The sequence below is a fragment of the Loxodonta africana genome, chromosome 18 (assembly GCF_030014295.1).
Source record: "Loxodonta africana isolate mLoxAfr1 chromosome 18, mLoxAfr1.hap2, whole genome shotgun sequence".
NCBI classification, from domain to species: Eukaryota; Metazoa; Chordata; class Mammalia; order Proboscidea; family Elephantidae; genus Loxodonta; species Loxodonta africana.
In genome coordinates, this window is record NC_087359.1 from 14133982 (window position 1) to 14157595 (window position 23614).

The window sequence follows — 23614 nt, forward strand, 5'->3', positions numbered from 1 at the left end:
ACAGTTCTACTCTGTCATATAGGGTTACTAGGGGTCGGAATCCACTTGACGGCAATGGGTTTTGGTTTTGGTTTTTTGCAGCAGATTTGCACAATGCAAGGCACCGTTTGATTTCTTGACTGCTGCTTCCATGGGTGTTGATTATGGATCCAAGTAAAATGAAATCCTTGACATCTTCAATCTTTTCTCCATTTATCATGATGTTGCTTATTAGTTCAGTTGTGGGGATTTTGTTTTCTTTATGTTGAGGTGTAATCCAGACTGAAGGCTGTTTTCTTTGATCTTCATCAGTAAGTGCTTCAAGTCCTCTTCACTTTCAGCAAGCAGGGTTGTGTCATCTGTATATTGCAGGTTGTTACAGAGTCTTCCTCCTATCCCGATGCCCCATTCTTCTTCATATACTCCAGCTTCTTGGATTATTTGCTCAGCATACAGCATGAGGATCCTTGCTGGTACAGTGGTTAAGAGCTCAGCTGCTAACCAAAAGGTCAGCAGTTCAATTCCACTAACTGCTCCTCGGAAACCCTACGGGGCAGTTCTACTCTGTCGGAATCGACTTGATGGCAGTAGGTTTTCCAGGAGTCATAAGGAAGAAGAAATTGGGAACAGGGTCCCAAGGAGCCAGAGTGCAGGAGAAAAAGGAGATGCAGCCTGGGATGGGTTCCTGGGGCATGACCCCTCCCCGCTGGGGCAGAATAATAAGAAGGAGGGGAGGGAAAGGAGGAACCTTAACCAGGTAAGCAGAGTCCTGGGCCACCCTCAGGTCAGGCCATGAAGAGCCCGGGGCAGTCAAGGGAGTCTAGAGCCCCAAGTCTTCTGCAGAAAAGCAGGTGCAAAGGCCCTCGCCCTCTACACTGGCCCATTTTCCTGCTGGCCTGTCCCTGCCAAGGCCAAGACTCCCCAGGTGGGGCTGGGCTTGTCCCAAATCTCAGTAGGACCCTAGAGGGAGGGCATGCTGGCTAGTTCTCGGGTACGATGGGGACCCGAGTTTAGTGAGGGAGTTTGGGATGTCCAGGCTCCTGGGGCCGGGCTGGGGAGCTCCTGGAGGCAGGGCCTCATCCGCTTTGTTCTGTGCCCCGTGCCCAGCAGTGAGCTGGGACCACTCAAGCACCTAGCAGAGGTGCGGGAGGAATGGAATGCCTGAGTCTCACTGAGAACCGAGGCATAATGCTGGGTGCCGTTTCCAGGGAGAGGGTGGCCACTGAGCTGCCTGGGGCTCTGGTGAAGGTAGTTTGGGATGCCTTGCCCAAGGGAAGAGGCTAGGGACCCCCCCCCAGAGGTGTCTGTGGTTGCCTTGGGGCCCAGCCCTCTGGGGGGTCTGACTCCTGGGGTAAGGCACCCTGGCCAGGGCTGCCCTTCGGCATTCACCTAGAGCTGTTCCCACCTGCTCTGCTGAAACCAGGCTCAGCTCATCATGATTTCAAATTTAATTATGGAAGAAGTTGGGAGTAAAGACCCTTTCATTTATCTTCCTCTGGCTGCAGCTTGTCAGCAGTGCCGACTTAGAACATCCTGCTCAAGGTTCCAGAGGCTGAGTGGGCAGGATGGGCTCGGTTGCCTCAGAGGGTCAGAGTCTCAGGGTCGGGGCGGCAGGTGCTGAAGTGAGCATCTTGAGCCAGCCCCTCCCCCCACCAGGCTGAAGCCAGGAGACAGCACCCTGACCTGGGCAGGGGCCTCTGCTCCCTGCAAACTCTCATTCCCTGAGCTCTAAACCACTCTCCCCAAGTCCTGCCATCCACAAGCACAGCATGGATGCACGGCCAGCACTGAGACCCCCAAAACTCCCCCTGAGGTTCCCAGAAGCCAAGTCCTGCACCCTTTCTCTGTCCCCACACACCCCCCATCAGGTACCAGGTGTGCAGGAGACGGGCAGGTGAGACACACTCTGTCTTCTCGAAGGGCAAACTAGCAGCAATGAACAAGAGCCATGACGACCCTTGGACTCGATAATCCCACTCCTGGGAATATATCCTCAGGAAATAATTCAAAAAAAGAAGAAGAAGAAAAAAAAAAAAGCTTAAAGTACTGAGATATTTATAGCTGCAGAAGAAACCCCACAGGCGACATTCCACCTGTCGGCCAGTCAGGTAACAGTTAAGTGAATTATACCACCGCCACTTGATGGGATATTATGCAGCCTTTAAACCTGATGGGCAGGAGGATTCGGTACAAGGGAAGGTGTCTTTGAAAGATTATTAAGTGAAAAAGTGGGACAGCTGATTACAAGGAGGTAAAAATTGTAATTACACGTAGACGAAGACCACAGCAGACTGCAGAGTAAAGGAGAAAACTGCATGAAGAAGAAGAGGTTGCGGGATCACTCAGAAAAAAAATTGAAGGAATAAATAAAATTGAACAGAAGGACACTGTCCCCCCACAGACCCCAAGCACTTGACCATTGCCCTCTACTGGATACCCTCACCCCGTGTCCCACCCCCAAACAGGGGGAAACCCTCAGGCCCCACACCCATTCACTTTCTATGTGCTTTGGGGTCATCTTAGCCAGGAGGAAGCATGTCCGCCTGTCCTGTTTTTCTACAGAGGTCTCTAAAGCCGTCCTCCACACACACAGGGAAATGCCGTCTTATAACAAGCCTGAGTCTGCGTTCTGCCTCTCTCTGCAGCCACAGGCAGTTTCCTGTTCTTGGTTTTATTGAGCATATACTATGTGCTGGACACCCGTGCTGGACACCCTGGACACCCGGGATACAAGGGTGAGCCAGTCCCTGTCTGCAAAACACTGACTGTCTGGAGGAGGAGGAAGCAGGTCGTCAGGCAAGGGAATGAGAGGGGGCTGCAGCTCGGGGACAGGCACATTCCAACTATGGTGCTCTGGAATATTCCACTGGAAGTTCAGTTTGATTCAGCAGCATCTCCTGAGCACCTCTGTGCTATGTGCTCGTCTCCAGGGACACAAGCGACAAAGACGATGTCCTGCCCCCAGGAGGTTGCAGTCTGGTGGAGAGAGGTGTGTACATCCTTTCACAACAGTATGCAAATGCAGGGATGGGGCTCAGACAGGTGAGCACCCAGGGGGAGGGACATAGAGGGTGGTCCCTGCAGGGGGCAGGATGCTGCAGAACCATGACTCTGAGGAGTGGCCAGAGGGGGAGGAGGGGAGGGCAGCCTCAGAAAGCCAGTGTGCGGGATGTTATCCAGAACCATCGTCGCTTTCGGCACTATCGCCTCCCCAAGGAAGTAAGGGGCATCCGTCAGCCTGGCTGTTCTAACTCAAGGCGACTCAACTCAACTGCCTGGGACCAACATTTCCTTGAGAAGGGCAACCACTTACTGTTTTTTTAGGCAAAAATACCACATGGGGGAACCAGCCTGGGGCTGGGAAGTCCAAAGAGGAAAGAGGTCAGGCAAAGACTGGAGGTGTCAAACAGGAAGGACGTGCCACCTAACCTCCTGCACCCTACCCTGCTCCCCAAGCCCCTGGTTAGTTGCGGGGAGCCCTTTGGTTCCCAGTAGCCAGGACTTTCAGGCAGCTGGGCTGGGGTGACCCTGGCAGGTGTGTTTGGGGTTGAGACAGCCTGGCTGGACAGGAAGAACTGAGCGCCTTGGTTCTGTGTCTCAATCCTGGTGGAGAGACCCAGCACAGATGGCAACAGCTGGAGTGCAGTGCCGCTGTGAAGCGTTTCAGCTCCACTGCATCCACTTGGTTATGGCCACACCAACTGAGGTTGGAAAGAGTGTTTCTGCAGTGACTGTAAACAAGACTTGCCCTGGAGAGCAGGGAGAAGGGAGCGGGGTGAGATCATAGAGAGAGAAACACCACCTCCACCAGGCCCAGCCAAGGCCTGCTGAGAACCCCGCAGCCCCTGACTCAGGAGCCTGCCCCAAGTTGTTTTAAAATAAAAAGGCAAGACATTGATTAATTGTATAACTAAATCAATAATTGTTTCCTCAACTCGGGAGCAAGACTGGCTAGATTTGAAGGTGCTGAAGATGAACAAGAAGAGAGGGAACAGGATGAGAGAAGGGAAGAGTGAGCACATACTTGGGGACCCCTGTAGTTGCTGGCTGCTGTGGAATGAGCTCTCATGCACCGTGACTCCACACACAACGGAATGCTGCCCATCCCTGCGCCATCCCCATGATCAGCTGTAGATTGGACAATTGTGACCCATAGGATTTCACTAGCTCATTTTTGGAAGTAGATCACTAGGCCTTCCTTCCTAGTCCTTCTCAGTCTGGAAGCTCTGCTGAAACCTGTCGAGCATCCTAGCAACATGCAAGCTTCCACTGACAGATGGGTGGTGGCTGTGCGTGAGGTGCATTGGCCGGGAATCCAACCCAGGTCTCTCACATGGAGGGTGAGAATTCTACTGCTGAACCATCAATGCTGCATTCAGGGTCCTTGGGGTCCCCTATTACGTTTTAGAGACTCCCAGAGCCCAAGGGAAGCCCTGCAAGGCAAGCCCCCCCTAGAGGGCAGCACAGACCAGGCAGATTCCCCCTAGAAAGGGGTGCCAGGCTCAGGACTGAGTGTGGGGGTGGGGGGAGCAGGCCTGGAAGAGGAGGACCCCTTCCATACTGTCCTGCTCCTGGGTGTGCCCCAAGAAAGCCCAGCAGGCTGACACTACTGCCCATTGTCCCAGGGACCCAGCTCTAGCCTGTTCACCTGGGAAGCCTCCCGACTGAGTTTGCAGGGGACACTAGTTCCACGGAGGGAGCAGACCAAGCTCAGTGGGGGTGGAGCCAGGCCTTGCAGAGTAAATATGGGGAAGGGATAGCACCCAAGGAGTGTCTGATGGGGTGCCCTGACTCTGGCCTCAGGCCACTGAGCAGATGGTGAATCAGAGGAACCCTGGTGGTCTCCAACCCAGCAATGGCCTTTGGTACATAAGGAGAACATTCTAACTCTGTATCTGCCAATGGGACATGAGAAAGGAAATTTTGTAATTGTTAATTTGAAACTCTTAAGTCGAAGAGTCTGTGGGTGGTACAAACAGTTAAGTACTTGACTACTAATCTAAAGGTTGGCAGTTTGAACCCACTCAGAGGCTCCTCAGAAGAAAAGCCCTGGTGATCTGCTTCCAAAGGTCACAGCCTTGAAAACCCTATGGAGCACAATTCTACTCTGCATACGTGGCATCGTCATGAGCTGGAATCAACTCAACAGAAACTAACAACAACCCTTAAGTCCAATGAAATCGTTAGTGCACCAGTGATAATTTTCTTCATACTTTTCCCTATTTTCTGAATTAAAAAAAAAAAGCCTACTTATTATAATGAAGTGCTGGTAGCCCAGTGGTTAACAGCTCAGCTACTAACCAAAATGTTGGCAGTTCAAATCCACCAGCCGTTCCTTGGAAACCCCATGGGGCAGTTCTACTCAGTCCTATAGGGTTGCTGTGAGTCGGAATCAACTCAATGGCAACGGGTTTGGGTTTTGGGGACTAACTATAATATTAGCAAGTATTTTTAACCCCACAAATATTTGGAAACATTGATAACAGCAGGGAGACAGGAGCAGAGAGAAAAGTATGGCTCTTTTTTCTTGGCATAAAAACCTCCAGGCTTCAAATCTTGACTGTCTTAGTCTAGATTTCTCTCCAAAACAGAGCTTGAGACAAGGGCTTGTATGCAGGAGGTTTATTTTGGGAAGTGATCCAAAGGAAAGTGAAATGAAGAAGGAGGAATGCCAATTTAGAGTCTACCCTTGAGTTGATTATCACGGGGGGCGACTGGGGCTCGATCCTGTGAGGACTTCTTGAGGAGCCGTGTGGAATCCACCTCCACACTGTCCACATGAGGGATGGAAGGGGAGTATCTATCCACCAGCTCCCACTGCCCATTGCTCAGGGTTGCATCATGGGATGTTGACTTGCTGCACCTCTAGGTTTGCTCCTGCTAGGAATGGCTGAGCAGGTTTCTGCAGGTGTTCCACCACACAGTGGCAGAAAAGACCTAGAGAAAACAGAGATATGTGGTCCAGCTAAGGCATAGTGCTGGAGTCTCTTTTGGAACCCTGCCACCCTTATGATTAAATCCTGAGGTTTTAGGAGATAAGGGTCTGTTTAAATGCTTCAATAGATACAAGTGTACCTTGAGTTGACAGCTAACTTCAGATTGTCACTTTCTTTTTCAAGACTGCTAAATCCATTGACAAAAGCCAACCAACTCCACAGTTATTGTAATTACCATTGCTCCAGATTGTTCAAGTGCCACAGCTGCATAACCAAATGCTTCACATTTCACCTGTCCCTCATCCCAACCTGCCACCAGTGACAGTCTGAGTAATCATAGCGCTTCTATGTATGAGGGGTTGTCACACCCCATTTTTCACCAGCAATGAGGTCCTTATCAATGTCTGACTGTGATTGACCTAGTTCCAGAATTCCACTCTGAAGGTCTAGGCCACTTCAGGTTAAAACTGCCTTAGCTGAGAGAATTGCTTGTGTGCAAGTAGTTTATTTTTTGCAGAGCACTTGAGGGGCACTGGGAAGGATAAAATGGAGAAAGAGGGGAAGCCAATCCAAGGGGGTGTGACTGAGCTGATTACCACTGTGGGCACCTGGGGCCACAATCCCACTAGAGATCATCAGAGGAGCCAAAGATGAGCTGAAGAACCCACCTGAGGGATGGAAAAGGAGATACCATTCCCCAGGTCCTTTCTCACTTTGGTCAAGTGTTGATCCATGCAGTATTGACTCCATCACACTTTCATGCATCCAAATGGCTGAAGTGTCCCATGTAGCAGGAACAGAATAGACCCGGGCAGAAAGAGAACAATATGCAATGTGCTAAGGTGAGGTGCTGTCAGGATACAGCTGCGTACAGCCCATTGCTGCAACAAAGGCTGGCGTGAGAAGGTGATGTGAGGTGTGGCACCAGAAGGGTCTGATAAATGGGCTCAAGTTGGGTGGTCTTGGGCAGGCCCCCTCACTGGGCCTCACTCTTCCATCTGTAACACTGGGGTATCAATAACCGCTGCACAGAGCTGTTGTGGCAGTTGGATCAAGTTTGTAAACTCTTTGTAAGCTGTAAGCTCTCTCCTGGTGCAGGGCATTTGCAGTCATCGTGAATGAGAGTGGTGCCGTAGGTACAGCAATGAAGTCACCCTGGGGATGCCTCCCCTTCCAGTAGCACTCTGGCCCCCAAGTCTGTCTTCCTTTGCTGGGGGCTAGAGGTTTCTGTAGATCATACAGCAAGAGGGGGCATAGCCTGTCTCAGACACAGGGATGGCACCACGACCTGGGGCTTGTGTTTCTTCCTCCAGAGCCCCGTCCTGTCTTGACCCAGCCCCACTCTCCACCTCCCCACGACAGGGAAGCCTTATCAGGTCCCCCAAGGGCACCCATGGGACCAAGGGTATTCTCTCGGTAATGACTGCTGGTATCACAGAGACGAGTGTCACCGCTGGGAAGGGTGACAGCTCTGAGCAGAGCAGGCAGGAGGAGGAGGATGAGACAGCCGCGGTAGAGGGGGCGGCATTGGTTTGAAGCTGAGCATCTGGGTCGTCAGCTTCAGGGGAGGAGACGCAGAGAGAGAAGGCATGAAGGTTGAAGGCAACTTTGAGAGAAGTTTGCCCGAGTCTGCCCCAGGCCCTTCGTCAGTCTCCCCCAGATTCCAGCTGAATCGGGTAAGTGTGGAGGAAAGAAAGCCTGTGGGAAGGGGTGAGGAGACAGAGAAGACAAGAGAGGCTCAGCATGAGCACAGCACTAAGGAACGTGGAGGGATGGGGTCCCACCTCCAACATCCCAAAGGGGAGAGAGGAGTTTATAACAGTAAAAAAATGTGATGAGCCTGTCAAAAGCATTCTGTGTGTTCCAGGAAATACAGAGAGACAGAGATAGAGAGGGAATTGCGAACAATCTCCTCCTGACGTTGGACAGAGCAGAAATCACCAGTGTCTTTGGAGTTAGAAAAACCTTCCCTCCAATAGGCAATACGATTCAGCACCAGGGACAGCAGCCCAGGCTGTCCTGACGAGTCTGTCTGTCTGGATCACCCCCCTGAAGATCCCACTTGCACTAGGATGGACTCTTAGATGACTGAGTCCTGGCGGTTTGCCACTGCTGGGGTTGCTGGAAGCAAGACAGTCTCCGATTTCCCTCTTTCCACCTCTCCCACCCTATACATTCCCCTGTATTCTCTTTGAAAGTATCCAGAATTCCCTCACTCAGCCCATCAATTCTGGAGCCAAGAAGGGTAGACTGATTCCAACATAAAGAACAAGCAAAAGAGGAAGCCTGGGTGGGAAGGAGGGAAGTAGGGATGGATTAAGGAAGGAAGGAAGAAAGCCAGGAAGGAAGGAAGGAAGGAAGCAGACCTTGTTAGTTTTCCACTTTTGCCTCCAAAGCAGCTAGCTCATCTTACAGCCTAGTTGGAATCTGGTTGATTTTACACATTGCTTTGTGTTTTTGTTTTGTGGGAAGAGAAGAGTGATGTAACCAAATAAAACAAGGAAAGGAGAGGAAGAAGAGAAAGAGGGGTCTAGGGGAGAGCAGAGATATGTGGAAAGGGTTGAAAGGGGAGGATGAGAAGGATCAAGAGTTGGGAGCAAAGGTGGGCTCGTACCAAAGGAGAGGGAAGTTGGTTCCTCGGCCTCATGCTTCACAGAGATGGTGGAAGGATGCAGGGTGCCCTGGGCTCTGCATGGGTTTCTCTTGCCTTGCTTCCCCCATGTGGCCTGAGGAAGGATCTTAGTGGCTTCTCTCTGGATCAGGTCGGGGCTCAGAGGACTCAGACACATCAACCAGGTGAGTTTATTTGGGTTTTATCCCCTTTCCCAGCAAAGGTTTGCTTGCTGCAGTTTCCTTTTGTTTCCTGATGCGTGGGTTTCTGCCAGCCAGCAAAGCTTTCCTGGCTTCAGTGACTCTCTGTGGATGGGCTCCGTGAAACCTCACCACCCGCCTGCCATGGCATTCCTCCCATGGCCCCAGCCCGGTGCAGAGCAGCCAGATGGTGTGGAGTCACAGGGCTTCTCCTGGTCGACTGCCGTCCCTCCTGGGTGCATTTCTGCCCGTTCCAGCTCCATGCTGAAGCAGCTTCTATCTGCGGCTCTGTCCCTCTTCCTTGTATTTGCTCTCTGACTGCGTGGGGGCATGAGTGACATGGGCAGCTGCCCACCATTTCTGTCAGACGAGAACGGGTCTTGCATACCTCTGGGGTTGGCTGTGGCAAAGGGCGCACAGCCTACGGGCTCACTGCTCTCCATGGGGCTCCAGATGCTGCTATCCGTTCCTGGCAGACTGGCAGCCTGGACACAAACCACCAGGCCACTTTGTGTTGTGCTCACTATGCTGTGGCCATCTTTTACCTTGTTGGGCCTTGGGCATCAGTAACAAAGGGTACTTTTCTCCCCATTTTACAGATAAGGAAACAGACATGGAAGCTTTAGAGCAACACTGTCCAATAGAGCTTTCCACAGCAATGAAAATATTTCCTGTGCATTCATTGCAGTAGGCAGCAGCCACGTGTGACTCTTGAGCACTGGAAATGCGTCTGGTACAACTGAGGAACTCAAGTTTTGCTTCTATTTCATTTTAATTAGTTTAAGTTGAAATAGCCACACGCAGCTAGTGGCTACTGTATTGGTACTTTAGAGTCTGTCTTACGAGCATCTAATTACTCCCCGAATGTGGACTAAGCAAGGAAGAGGGGACAAAACCCAGCAAACTGGCCTGCTTGATGTGTCTGAGACTCCTGGTCCCCCACCTGATCCAGAGAGAAGCCACCAAGCTCCCTTTCTCAGGCCAGAAGAAATCCACGCTGACCTCCAGGTAGTCCTGCATCCTAGTGACCAGGCCTAGTGACCTGGTCCCCACCCCAGTGGCCACTGGCATCCCTGAGTCTACCATCAGGTTCAGATGACCCAGGTGTCAGCCTTCTGCTCTCCCTTGACTCCCCCTTGCCTGGCTTTCTTACCTGGAGGTCCACAGCTCAGTGTCATGGGCTGAAGGGCAGAGGAGTTGGGGTACCCATGCACCCTCCCGCCTGACTCTGATCCCCCTACTTAGGAAGTGTACACCACCTGCTGGTGGAGAGTGTCAGAGAGAGCTGAGGCTAGATGTGGGGTGGATGGTAGGGGACATAGGGTTGCAGTCTTCTTACAATTTCAGGACTCTACAAGCTCGGCAGAAGAAGTAAGAGCCGTGGAAGGAATGGCACCCAGATCCTGGGAGCAGCCATGCTCTTTGAGAGCAGGGGGTGGGGCAGAGCTGACTCATGGCAGTCGATGTGTTACATAGGGTTCTCTGGGCTGTAATTTTTTATGGAGGCAGATTGCCAGGCCTTTCTTCCATGACACTGCTGGGTGGATTCCAACCGCTAGCCTTTCAGTTATTAGTCAAGTATAAATGGCTCTATCTACCCAGAGACCTCATGGAGGGCTTCCATCATCCCTAAAAATGACAGCAGGGTGGCAGGGGGCTGGACAAGGAGTCCTAGGAAGTGCCTTAATGTCTCTGAGCCTCGGTTTCCCCAGTTACGCCAGCCTGCCTCTCAGGGCTGTGTGACGCATCACCAAGGGGTGTACGTGACTGAGCTTTGTGAGCCGAAGGGGGCACACGTGCATCTTATCACTGCAGTCCTTGAGAGCTGGGAGGAGAACACTGAGCCAGCCCACCTGCAACATTACTTCCTTCATACGCCTGGGCCTGAAGCTACATCCCTTGTGGAGCAGAGGGGAAGCAGGGCATGGGCAAAGGTAGCCAAGGGCTTGCCGGAAAGAGCAGCCGTTCGGGGAGTTTGCTTTCCGTTCCCATCTAGCTTACAGAATGTGCAAGCTTTCCGTGCACAGAGATTCCAGGGCGGCAGCACACCCATCCTCCTCCCAGGGCTAGGCCCTCAGTGGGGAGTCACTCAGCAGCCTTGGAAAACCAGAAGCCCAGGCCAAGGTTGTGGGTAGATATCATCTAGGCTGCCCAGTGCAGGGACAGACCCCACCCCACCCTGTATCTGGAGATCCCTGTTCTAGTCATTGTTATTAGGTGCCATTGAGTCGGTTCCAACTCATAGTGACCCTATGCATAACAGAACGAAACACTGCTCGGTCCTGCACCATCCTCACAATTGTTGCTGTTGTTGCAGCCACTGTGTCAGTCTACCTCATTGAGGGTCTTCTTCTTTTTCACTGACCTTCTGCTTTACCAAGCATGATGTCCTTCTCCAGGGACTGATCCCTCCTGACGACACGTCCAAAGTATGTGAGACATAGTCTCTCTATCCTTGCTTCTAACGAGCATTCTGGCTGTACTTCTTCCAAGACAGATTTGTTTGTTCTTTTGGCAGTCCATAGCATATTCGATATTCTTCTCCAACGCCACAATTCAAAGGCGTCAGTTCTTCTTCAGTCTCCCTTATTCATCGTCTGGCTTTCACATGCATTGAAAACACCATGGCTTGGGTCACTAGCACCTTAGTCCTCAAGGTGACATCTTTGCTCTAAAGAAATCAACACTTTAAAGAAATCTTTTGCAGCAGATTTGCCCAATGCAATGTGTCGTTAGATTTCTTGACTGCTGCTTCCATGGGTGTTGATTGTGGATTCAAGTAAAATGAAATGCTGGAAAACCTCAATTTTTTTCTCCCTTTATCATGATGTGGCTTATTGGTCCAGTTGTGAGGATTTTTGTTTTCTTTATGTTGACGTGTAATCCATACTGAAGGCTGTTGTCTTGGATCTACATCAGTAAGTGCTTCAAGTCCTCTTCACTTTCAGTAAGCAAGGTTGTGTCATCTGCATACGCAGGTTGTTAATGAGTTTAATGAGTCTTCCTCCAATCCTGATCCCCCGTTCCTCTTCATCTAGTCCGGCTTCTCAGATTATTTGCTCAGCGGAGATCCCTATATGGCTACAGAAATGGAGGGAGGAAGAGAGAGCCTAGTCTTTTATTTCAGCTTCCCTGCCTATCAAGTAGGGAAAGTTGGATTCATTTTGTTTTCTCCTTCCTCTCCTACAAAGAGAAATGGGGTGGCCATAAAGAGGGATTGTCCAGTGAGATATGACCCCCGTGGCCACCTAAGCTCACTGTTGTGGAGGGAGCATGGATCCCATGGGCCGCATGGGAGAAATATCTGTTTCCTGGTTTGCTCCGGGGACATGGTTACTGTCGGGCACTGTTGAGTCGGTTCCAACTCATAGTGACCCCACGTGGCAGAGTAGAACTGCCCCGTAGGGATTTCCTAGGCTGTAACCTTTCCGGGAACAGATCACCAGGTCTTTCTCCCATGGAGCCGGCTGGTGGGTTTGAACTGCCGACCATTTGGCAACAGCCAGAGCTTGACCATTGTGCCACCAGGGCTCCTTTTTGCTCCAGGGAGAGGGGAGCACTAAGTAACACCTATGGAGCAAGGGGTGAAGGGTGATGGAGAAATCTTACATGGATAGAAAGACACAGAGAGACCAACACCCCCAAGGGAGGGCTGCCTGCGGGGCTGTATCTCATCTTGCTTCTGTTCCGCTCCTGGGACCCAGCGTGGCCCCCACCTCGCCCACAACGCCCAGCCACCCACATAGGCAGAGACGGAAGTAGCCTCCTCCTCCTCCTGGGCAGACACCAAGGAGAAGCCCCGATGCCTGTTGCTTCCTTCCCAGCAGGCTTCAGTATACTCCAGGGGGATGGTCTGTGGCTGGTTTCCACCCGGCAGGACCCCGCGCACATCTAGGGAATGCCTTCTCACACCACGCATCAGCGTGGGCTCTGAGAACGCAAACAGGTTTGAGCATTAGCCAGAACAAACAGTGATTAGGAAGGTAAATCCGATGCAAAAATAAGCATAATGCCTTTCAAATTCAAAGAAAAATTATTTGCAGACTCTCTGCTGGTTCTGAATTATCAATGGAATATTCTGCTCTACTTGCTTAGGTAATCCAGAGTTGGGTGTGCTTTCCATCCGGAGGGCTGGGTGCTGACATGGCCACTTCAGTCCATCCAGGAGGAGAGAAAGGAAACTTCATTGCTGCCTCATTTGGCCCCTGCAGAGAGGGGGGACCTAGAACAGAGCACTTGATACACATTTGTGGAATTAATTTACACAATTTATAGGGCATCTACAGTGTCCCAGGCCTTTCGCAGAGAGAATATCTTTGACTCCTTGCAGCCACTCGAAGGAGGTCTTACTGTCCCCATCTTAAAGATGGGAGTCCCCGGGTGGTGCAAACAGTTACAGGCTCGGTGCTGCTTACTGAAAGGTTGGAGGTTCGAGTCCACTCATAGGCACCTCGGAAGAAAGGCCTGGTGATCTACTTCGGAAAAGTCAGCCACTGAACACCCTATGGAGCAGTTCTACTCTCACAGACATGGGGTCACAGTGAGTCAGGATTGACTGACAGCAACTAGTAACTGGTCTTATAGACACGAAAACAAAAGCTCAAGATGTTGGATCATTTGCATGGCGTTGAGTCACTCAGTCTGGGGCAGAAATGGTTGACTCCAGGTCTGTGTGTTCTAAAGCCTAAGTGTCCCTCACTTCCTGCTGGTGGAGGGCGCCAGAGAGAGCTGAGGCTGGGCGTGAGGTGGACAGTAGGAGACGTAGGGTTACAGTCTTCTTACAAGTTCAAGACTCTCCAAGCTCAGCCCTGCTCTGCTCCCCAAGAAGAGGCTGATGGCTCAGCCCCAGAGTCCTGGGCACCACTCTGCACCCTAGGGCTCCTCTTCAGTCTGTATTTCAGTTTCTCCCTCCAATGAAACAGGAAGAATGAGGTTCACCCTCTTTGCTTCCTTCTCCCCTGCCCGCACAGGGGGACCCCAGAGTTGTGGAGTACGGTGGGGGTGCTCTGGGTGTCTGAGAGCTGATCTGGCCAAAGAATTATTGTCGTAATTATTGCTACGCCGGTATCATTGGAATGGAATTTCTGCGGCCTCTCCCGCCATCCTGGAGAGAAGCATCAGTATGCTCACCCGGGAGCCAGATGCAGAGGAGTCCAGCCGCCTGGGAGCTGGCTGCTGGGACACCTTCTCCCAGGGTAGGTTAGAGCCAGAAGGGTCTGTTCAGAGCTGAGCCCCAGAACGGGGCTGCTGCTCAGAGTCCTGGGCCTGGAGAGGGGCAGCACAGAAGGCAAGCCGATCCCCGCCCCCCACCACAGCATAGACCAACGTGACCTGGCCTTCCTGGGCCTGGCTACTGTGTTTGAAGCCCATGAAGACCAGGCCCCAGCCCCAGGCATCAGGATGGTGCCAACAGAAGCCCAGGGACACAGGCTGAACTGGATTTAAATCTGCTGCGGGATCTGTGCCTTGGGGTAGGGAGGAGAGTGTGGGCTTCCTGCCAACAGAGGCTTAAGTTCTCTGGGCCCATCCATAAGAAGAGACCCAACTAGCCAATCATTTTCTGTCCCTCTCTCTTTTTTTTGCTTCTCTTTTCTTCCCCGACTGCTTTATTTAGATACTTTTTTACCAAGAAATAGTTTTGCCAAGTATAGTTACCAAGAAATAAAATAAAACTGTTGCTGTCGAGTCCATTCCAATTCACGGTGACCCCATGTGTTAGAGAGTAGAACTTCAAAGGGGGTTCTTGGCTGTAACCTTTATGGAAACAGATTGCCAGGGCTTTTTTCTGCAGCACCAATGGGTGGGTTCGAACTACCAACCTTTAGGTTTGTGGTCAATCGTAAGCTTTGTGCCATCCAGGGACCTTAGTACAGTTATTGTTGTTGTTGTGTGCTGTCAAGTCCATTCCACCCCATAGCAACCCAGTCTGATACAATAGAACAGCCCCGTTAAGTTTTTAAAGCTGTAATCTTTACAGAAGCAGATCACCCGGTCTTCCTCCTGCGGAACTGCTGGTCAGTTTGAACCACCAACCTTTCGGTTAGCAGCCAAGCACTTAACCCCTGCCCCACCTGGACTCCTTAGTACAGTTTTTAAGGGAATATCGATCTATGTAGAAATGTACATGTGTTTTTTTGTATTGTGCTTTTAGGTGAAAGTTTACAGCTCAAGTTAGTTTCTCATACAAAAATCTACATACACATTGTTATGTGACCCTAGTTGCTATCCCTGTAACTTACCTAGAAATGTACATGCATTTTTTAAAAAATTATATTTTGCATTTTTTATCTCCTTGATACATTGCAAACTTTGTGTGATAGTTTGAAAGAGAGAATCACAATTGAATCAGCAGCTCAGAGCTCAAGTCCCTGCTCTGCCGCTTCTCTCTCTCTCTCTTATGATAAAACACGTCATTGTTGTTAGGTGCCGTCAAGTCAGCTCCGGCTCACAGAGACCTACATCTAAGAGAATGAAACACTGCCGGCTCCTGCGCCATCCTCACAGTCATTGCCATGTTTGAACCCATTGTTGCAGCCACCGTATCAATCCATCTCGTTGATTGTTACCCATAAAGTTTTCATTGGCTCATTTTTGGAAGCAGATTGCCAGGTCTTTTTCCTAGTTTGTCTGAGTCTGGAAGCTCTGCTGAAACCCGTCCACCGTAGGTGATCCTGCTGGTATGTGAAATATTGGTAGCATAGCTTGCAATATCATAGCAACATACAAGCCCTCACAGTAGGACAAACTGACAGATGGGTGGTGGTAAAATACATCCAATTTGCCATTTTAACTCTTTTCAAGTGTATGATCTAGCAGCATTCATCACACTCACACTCCTTGTCGACCATCATCACTTTGTCTCCAAAACTTTTTAATCGCCCCAGACAGAAACCCTGCACCCACTAAGCAATAACGCCCCGTTCCCCGCCCCTCCTGCCAGCCGCTCCCAACCTCTGATCTTCTTTCTGTCTCTTGAACGCGTGTATCTATTCTATTCTAGAGGTTCCAAGTAAGTGGGATCATACAATTTTTACCCTTTTGTGACTGCCTTCCTTCCTCAGCATAATGTTTTCAAGATTACCCTTGTTGTGGCACACATCAGGACTTCATTTCCCTTTATGACTGAATAATATTCCATTGTACGGACTGGCCACATTTTGTGTGTCCATGCCTCTACTGATGGGCACTTGGGTTGTCTCCACCTTTTGGCTGTTGTGAGTAGTGCTGCAGTCAACACTGGGGTGCATGTGTCTGTTGTCTACACCCCTTCTGGGGTCACTGGGGTAAGCTGTGGTGCAGATGGGAGGGAGAACACTGTCCCTGTGTTCCAGGCATTCATGGTCCAGATGCGTGTTGCCCAATAGAAATAAAATGCAAACACATACGTGGTTTTTAACTTTCCAGTTAGCACTTTAAAAAAAAAAAAAAAGGAAAAAGAAACAAATGAAATGAATTTTAATAGTGTATTTTATTTAACTCGTGATATCCGAAATATTATCAACATGTCATCAATACACAAATTATTTTACATTCTTTGCATTGTGCTAAGTCTTAGAAATCTGGTGTGTATTTTATGCACACAGCACGTCTCAACTTGGACTAGTCACACTTCAAGCGCTCCCTGGCCATGCAGCGGCTAATGGCACCTGCATCGGAGTCCACAGGTCCAGAGAAAAGCTGTGTGAGAACTGGGAGCCAGTTTACCTAGACTCCTGGCAGAGCTCCTTTTCTCAGAATTAGACCCCCCTTTTCCCAGGCCCCCTCAACCATCAGGGCCACTGAGATCCTAAACCAGTTACCAGCGAGTTGATTCCGATTCGTGACAACCCCGCGTGCATCAGAGTAGGACTGCGTTCTCTAAGGTTTTTCAGTGGCTGATCTTTCAGAAGTAGATCACCAGACGTTTCTTCCAAGGCACCTCTGGGTGGACTCAATCCCTCCCCCCAACCTTTTGGTTAGCAGCCGAGCACTTCACTGTTTGTACCCTGGGATCCTAAAGAGATAACGAGTTCTTTAGCAGGCACAGGAATAAGGACAGCCCCACATGAAATATGAACAAAATTGGTGTCTTCATGGGAGAGTGACATATCTTTCTTTTCCAAGCTTTTTGCAAAAGGCCCATCGGGCAGGGAGAGCACCAGGTGTGCCTCCTGTCTTGCCCCTTCTCCATCACAAGGACCCCTTTCCCTCTGCTGGTCTTCCTTCACGTTCTCCCCACCTTCTCCAGTTACCAGGGTAGGAGGTAACAGGGCTGCCACCATCGTCCAGAACACCCACCCCCAATGGCTAACAGCCACCCCCCTGAGTGCCCGATTAAGTGATTTTCCTTCTAGATTGCCTCCATGCAGGCCACTCTTTCCTCCAGAGAAGATCCTGGCCAGCTCAGGGTTCCACTGACCCTCTTTCCACGGCACTTAAGCTCAAAAATACAATTCCAATACAGTACAGATTCTCATCTCCCAGCATGGATTTCCAATTACCTACACTCGACCAAGTGGCAGCCACTTCATTATAATTCCGTAATTGCCATATAGAATTCCTATAAATTTGCTGTTAATTTTTAACCACCGCATCCTTCTCGTAGAAAGTGTAGCAATAATTTGAAAATCTATAGGCGATATTTTTAAGTGGATAGAGGCAGAGTGTGTGTGTGGGGGGGTAAATCCAGTGGGGATAGGTCTAGAGACATCCTAATGAAACAGCAGGAGGGGGCAGGGGTGGGAAGGCGAGGCTGGAGCTTCCTCCAACCCCGATGCAATCATCTCTCCCCTGAGACGCTGAGTGTCGGTGGCAGCAAGGATTGATCAGAGCCTGATCCAGGAAGATCCTGCTCTTAAATGAACCGACTTTGCGTACTGGATTCTCCGCTAACAGGCGCATTCCCTGCCCCCGCTGGGAGGTAATTTACAAGCCTGGCTTCCGCACGTAATCTTCCTGCATTGTGCTGCGCCACGGTGCCTCCGAATTGCAACAAGGACCAGGTCTATAAGAGATGCTTCAGAGGAAATGGCAGCCACACAGGCATTCCACCCCCTTGCCCCCACCAAGCAAGTTAGCGCCCAGGTGCTCAGCAGAGAAATTAGCTTGCCTTTCATGAGATGCTAATGAGGCAAGTTGGGAGAGGATGAAGTTGAGCCAGAAAAGAAACTGTTGAGCCCACAGAAGCCCCCCGGCCCCAGGGACTAGTGGAGGGGACTGGCCAGGAGGTCCTAAATAAGAGCACCCTGCTTCTCTTTGGAGAGGTCTCAGGGGACCGGATAACGGGAGAGCTGGCCATTGAGGACGCCTATGGGGAGACTGAGCTGCAAAGCGTGCAGAACCCTCAAAGGCAGCAGGAGTCTCATTTGGCTGGGGAAGATGTTTTGGTAAAAGGTGGCCATCAGCATGGCTAGCCACGGAGGTGAGATCATTTATACCCTTCCTGGGTTTGGCCCAGGAGGGCAGGGGCGCGGGCCAGGCAGCCTGGACATCTGAGTCTGGCTGGAGCTGTCCCTGGTGCTGAAAGGCTCACAGTCGCTGAGTTGAAGTGCTGAGTACTTCCACCTCTGGCTGCTCGCTGCCTGAAGGGTTTCAGCCATGGACATCCAAGTCCAGCCCCCATGCCCACCCCCGGAAAAGGGAGATAGTGGCTCCAGGCTGGGTGGGTTATCAGGCAGCAGCAGCGATGAGAAATTGGGCCATGGAGCGATTTGAAGGTCCCAGTGTTTGATCTATTGCGGGGCTGACTCCTTACAGCTTTGCTGCTCCCGAGTTTGGTGACCTGAGAGAATTAAAGCTGCCTTAAATACAGTCTCTGTTGGCTGTATATTAATCAAGCAGGAATCAAAAGTCACAGCATCCTGGAGAAGTGAGAAAAGGGACACACGGCTCCCCCCATCCTAATGCAGCAACTCTCAGCGGGAGGAAAGGCCAGGAGCTGCTAAGAGCAGCACAGGGCCCTCAGCTGGCTGCCAACTTTTCCCAAACCTCCTTGCCAGTGAATTCTCAGAAACCTCATGCCTTGGAACTGGGGAGTTGTGTTGGTGCCAAATGGCGCTGGACCCCAATGCTACAGTAGATCAGGAAAGAGGAGGGCTTGCTTTTTCCTGAGAGAGAGAGGGCACAGAAGGATGGGGTGGGGCCCAGCAACAGCCTCATGCCTGAGTCAAAACATGCTCCCACTCCCCTACCAAAGACACCCCAGACCCCCGTTCTGGGGTAGTCTTCAGAGCACCTAAAGGAACATATCAGCACCACTGCCCCTTTCTCTGAGCACATTGCAAGTCACACACCGGGCATCAATTCACACACCCTCCCCGTGTGTGTTAAACTGCTAGGCGGAGCTGATGCTGGCCTGGGTCCTGCCTCACTCTCTCTCCTCCCTGCCCTTGCTCCCTCGCCCTCAAAGCCTGAAAGGGGAGCTCCTATTTGACCTCAGCAGTCTGAATATCCTGAGTTATCATCCAGAGGGGGTGAGAGTGAGTTGCGGGTTACTGTCTCTTCCTTTGCTTTCTGGCAAACAGACTTGTCCCCCATCGCTGAGTGCTAGGACATCCTCAGCCCCCATGAGCTTTGTTGGGAGAGTCTTGCATCCCAGCCCCCAGCCAGCCTCCTCGCTGCTCCATCACCCAGCTCCTGTCTGCAGCTTGGCACTGGCTGCCTGACACAGTGCACTGGCCTCCCCAGGGCCGTGTGCTTTGCCAGGACAGCACTGCCTCTTGGGCCTTTGTGTGCTTCAGGCTCCTAATGAGCTTTTAATGAGCTAATGCTTTGGCTTTAGGGGGCACAAGGAGGCCGGGGAAAAGCAGAGTGCCAGCCCCTCACATTCTGTTTCCTGAGCCCTGGAGGCTGCTTTTTAACTGGCTGAGTGCTGGGGATGAAGGCAGATGCTTCGATCAGAGTCCTTCCAAGCTGCTTGGAGTTTGGAAGACTCCACTTTCACAGTCACTGGGCCAGGGGGGACATTACCCCTCTGCAGTGCTGCACTGGGTCTGTCCCCTGTGGTTTCTCCTTGCCCAATGCAGAAAGAAGTGGCTCTGATTCTTCTGTTACGGGTTTTAAATTGATGACAAAGTGGGAGGCCTGACTATTCCAATGCTGGCTTTATGGAAGAGCAGAACCCCGATGTGTTCTGCCCCTCCTGGCCCTACTGAGGCGCAGTTCATCCACTGGTGATGAAAGGAAAAACAATGACCCCTTCCCACAGGGCTCTGCTTTAAAAAAACCCTAAATGCCTTGTTTCTTCAGTTAAATTCTAATTTAACTTGACACTAATTCACATTAGTCTCAGCAATGGGAGGTACCCAAATTGCTGCCCCTGGGGTGTGCACAACTCTCCCTTTCTGACACCCAGAAAGATATAGATCTCCTGTTCACACACAGCACTCCAAACGTCAGTCCCATTCAGCCCTTTCCTGAGCATGTGGCTCTGTTCTCATAAAAAAAAAAAAAAAACTGTTCTCATAGACCCTACAAACTCTGATGGGTGACCCCCAGATCCTCCTGGGAGTTAGAGGAGGTAAGATCGGCTTCCTCTTCTGGACCAAGCTCCCCCTTGGCAATCGGTCGAGGCTTCACCCCTTGAATAAAATTAAAATGGAAAAGGTTTGTATGAGACACAAGCGAGAATTTCTTGACAGTCAGAGTGATGAAAACCTGATTGGGCTCCCCAGAGAGAAGTCAGGGTCTCCCTCAGCAAGAAAAAAAAAAAAAAAGACAGAGTCTGTCTCTGAAAGGTTTAATGGTTGCCAACTAAAGACAGAGGACTGGACAATATGACCCCAAATTCCTTCCCAATTCCATTGCTGTGTGCCTCTGAGTGCTCTTTTACCCTTTCAGGGTCTGTTCCTCACTTGGTGTGGGCCGGCAGCCGGCGCGGGGGGCGGGGAGGAGGGTAGTACTGAGAGAGCAAGGCACTGGTGCTGTCCATGGTTCTGAAAGTCAGCAAGCAGGGGTTACCATTAGCAATTGCTGTTGAATTGATTTCAACTCATGGTGACTCCCTGTGTGTCAGAGTAGAACTGTGCTCCATAGGGTTTTCAGTGGCTGCTTTTTCAGAAGTTAGAGTTCCAGGCCTTTCTTCTGAAGCACCTCTGGGGGGACTCAAACCTCCAAACTTTCAGTTAGCAGCCGAGCTTGTCAACCATTTGCATGCCCCAGGCGCTTCAAGGAGGGGCTTAGCAAGGTTGATTGTAAAGGTCAGGAATGCCACCCTGAAGGGGCTGTATGGAGCAGGGAGTTATGTAGATTTCCCTTGGCCCCACAACTCTGCCAGTGTCCCATGAGCCTGGAGACTGCCCCAGCATGAGCAAAGGCTGTGGTCAATCATGTCTACACTGGGGATGCAACCATCAAAGGGTGTTCCACTTGTGAGCAAGTCAGAGCTGGAGTCTTAATCTTCAGCCAGATATGCAGCCTTCTGTATCTCTCAGGACTCTTCCTTTTATGGGGTCATCTCTGGTCCTGGCACAAGGACACCAAGTAGTCATGCACAAACTTACTTGGGACAGGAGGGCTCCCAGCTGGTGAGTCAGGATCAGAGCGGGGATGCGGGATCCAGGACATACAGCATCAGGCAGCAGATCGGCTAGGAACCCCGCCGAAGGGCTTCCTCAGTCCAATGGCAGCTTCTCACCTTGGCTTCATTATAGGATTCAACAACCCCACTGAGTTCCCATGACCTCCTGCCTAGTGAGAAAAAGGAAATTCGAGATAATTGCCATGCAGACGGAGCAGCAGTGTGATTAGTAAATGCCCAAGCTATTGCAGATGACTAACATTAACAGATTTGGTTTGGGGTTGACCCCGTTAGGAGAGAAAGCCAAGGGCTAATGATGAGGACACTCAAAGAAGTGCAGGAGCCAAGTACAGTAGGAGAAGGAAGCAAAAGCTGCCTGCGAATCTGGAAGTCATGGGACTTGTTTTGGAGCCCAGACTCTGCCGCCTCTAACTAGTGCTGTGACCTTGGGCCAGCTGTGCCACCTCTGTGGTCCTGGAAATGTCATCCTATACCAAATGGGTATCATTATACCTTCCCCGCCTACCTTGGGACAATGACATGAGTTGAAATACATGGATGCACTTTAAAGAGGTTAGAAAAGCACCAAGCAAATGCAAGGTATTGTTACAGTTAGCAATCAATAATGAGCATAAATCACCATTTTTACCCCTTCCCACAATCGTATTTCTGGGAAGTTTAAGCAAATATCCAGACTCTTGAGTCTTGAGATCAGAGATAGGAATAAAAAGGCTGCACCCCTTCCCTTCTTCCTCTGGGATTCTGGGACCGGTATCCTGAATGGCAGCTTGGCCACGGCTGGCACCGGAGACCAGAACTCTGTTTCTGCAAGTCTCCGCTTAGCTGGCGCTGCCTCTCTGCCAGGAGCTGATGGCCCAGATGCAGCAGGAGCCTGCTCTCAGCTTTCCAGGGCTGCAGCTGCCGAGGCCTCTCACCCACTGAGCCCCGAGAAGGGACATCACAGTGCTGACTGATTTAGATGTTCCCTTTGCTCGGTGCTGGGCTCTCTCCCCTTCTACAGAAGGGACGGGAAAAGTCCTGGGGGCTCATTTAAAATAAATATAGCCTGGCAATGGTGCTGAGTGGAAAAAAAAAAAAAAAGAGAGAGGGCACCCACAGCCCCTTCTCCAAGAGCACTCCTCTGGCTCCCAGGGCCCCGAGGGGAGAGGAACTTGCAAAAGAAAGATATGCTTATAACTGCAAGCCAGGGCAACTTCTGGTTTTGCTCGTATATCTCAAGCGTGCCCTTTGCTTTCAGACTCTCTGTATTTATTATGTTTAATTTTGCCAGGACATGAATGTAAGTGAGACGGATGGACCCGAATGTGGCAGGCAAACGCCTCTTAATTAAACAGATAAATAAACTTCCTTTGCAGGCCAATTTTTACTTTTGCTGCAGTCTCCACTGGGGCTAGGGGGGCACTGCCAGGGGGTCTGGGTCTGGTGTTCCCTCCGCGTGGCGAGGGTTCCCTGACTCAGGGCTGCAGAGAGGCCCAGTGGTGCGGAGCACCCCCAGACCCCCTCCTCACCACCTGAAGCTCAGGGAAGCTCGGCCGGTGTGTGTGGGCCCTCTGCTGGTCGCCTACGGTGTGGCCACCGCAGCATCGGCCCACACCCCCAGCGGACCTAGCTGCTCTCCTCTCGGCAGAGCTCCCTCTGTACCCCTCTGCCCTTCTGGGGAGTCAGACACCCATAACAAAGCAGAAGCAGCTCCCACACCTGAGATAAGGGAGCCACCGCCCTTGGGATTGGAGGAATTCTAAAAGAAGGCTAAAGGGCTTCCCATCCCCAACCTGATACTTCTCTGGGGGTGTCACTGGCGGTACCCTGCCCCCCTCCCCGAGCGATCTGAGCGCAGGTTTCCCTGACACCAGCTCCAACCCATACGGCTGCTCTAACTGGGGCAGGCATTCCCTTGGACAAGATGTGGGATTCGGGTTGGTTCACAGAAGAATTTTCTTGGGTCACCCCACACTTGCCTCATCTCGCCTTTCCTACTCCTGCCACATCCCCCACAAACACACACACACACGCACGCACACATGCACAAATACACACATGTACATACACACATATGCACACAGACACACGTATACTTACACACAGAAACACACCAGACATGCGTGCACGTGCATATGCGCACACACATGAACACATATACATGCACATACATACACACATATGCACATACATGGGCAGGGACAAACATGTGTGTACACATGCATACACACGTACACACATGCACACGCATAGACACAGACACACACACTGCCCCGAGCCAGGCTTCCTCAGCAGCAGCCCACCATAGCCCACCCCAGCGTGGAGGTCGCACACACACTTCTGCACCCCAGCCTCTTTTGCCCCCAACGCTCCTGGCCGAGCCTGTGCTGGG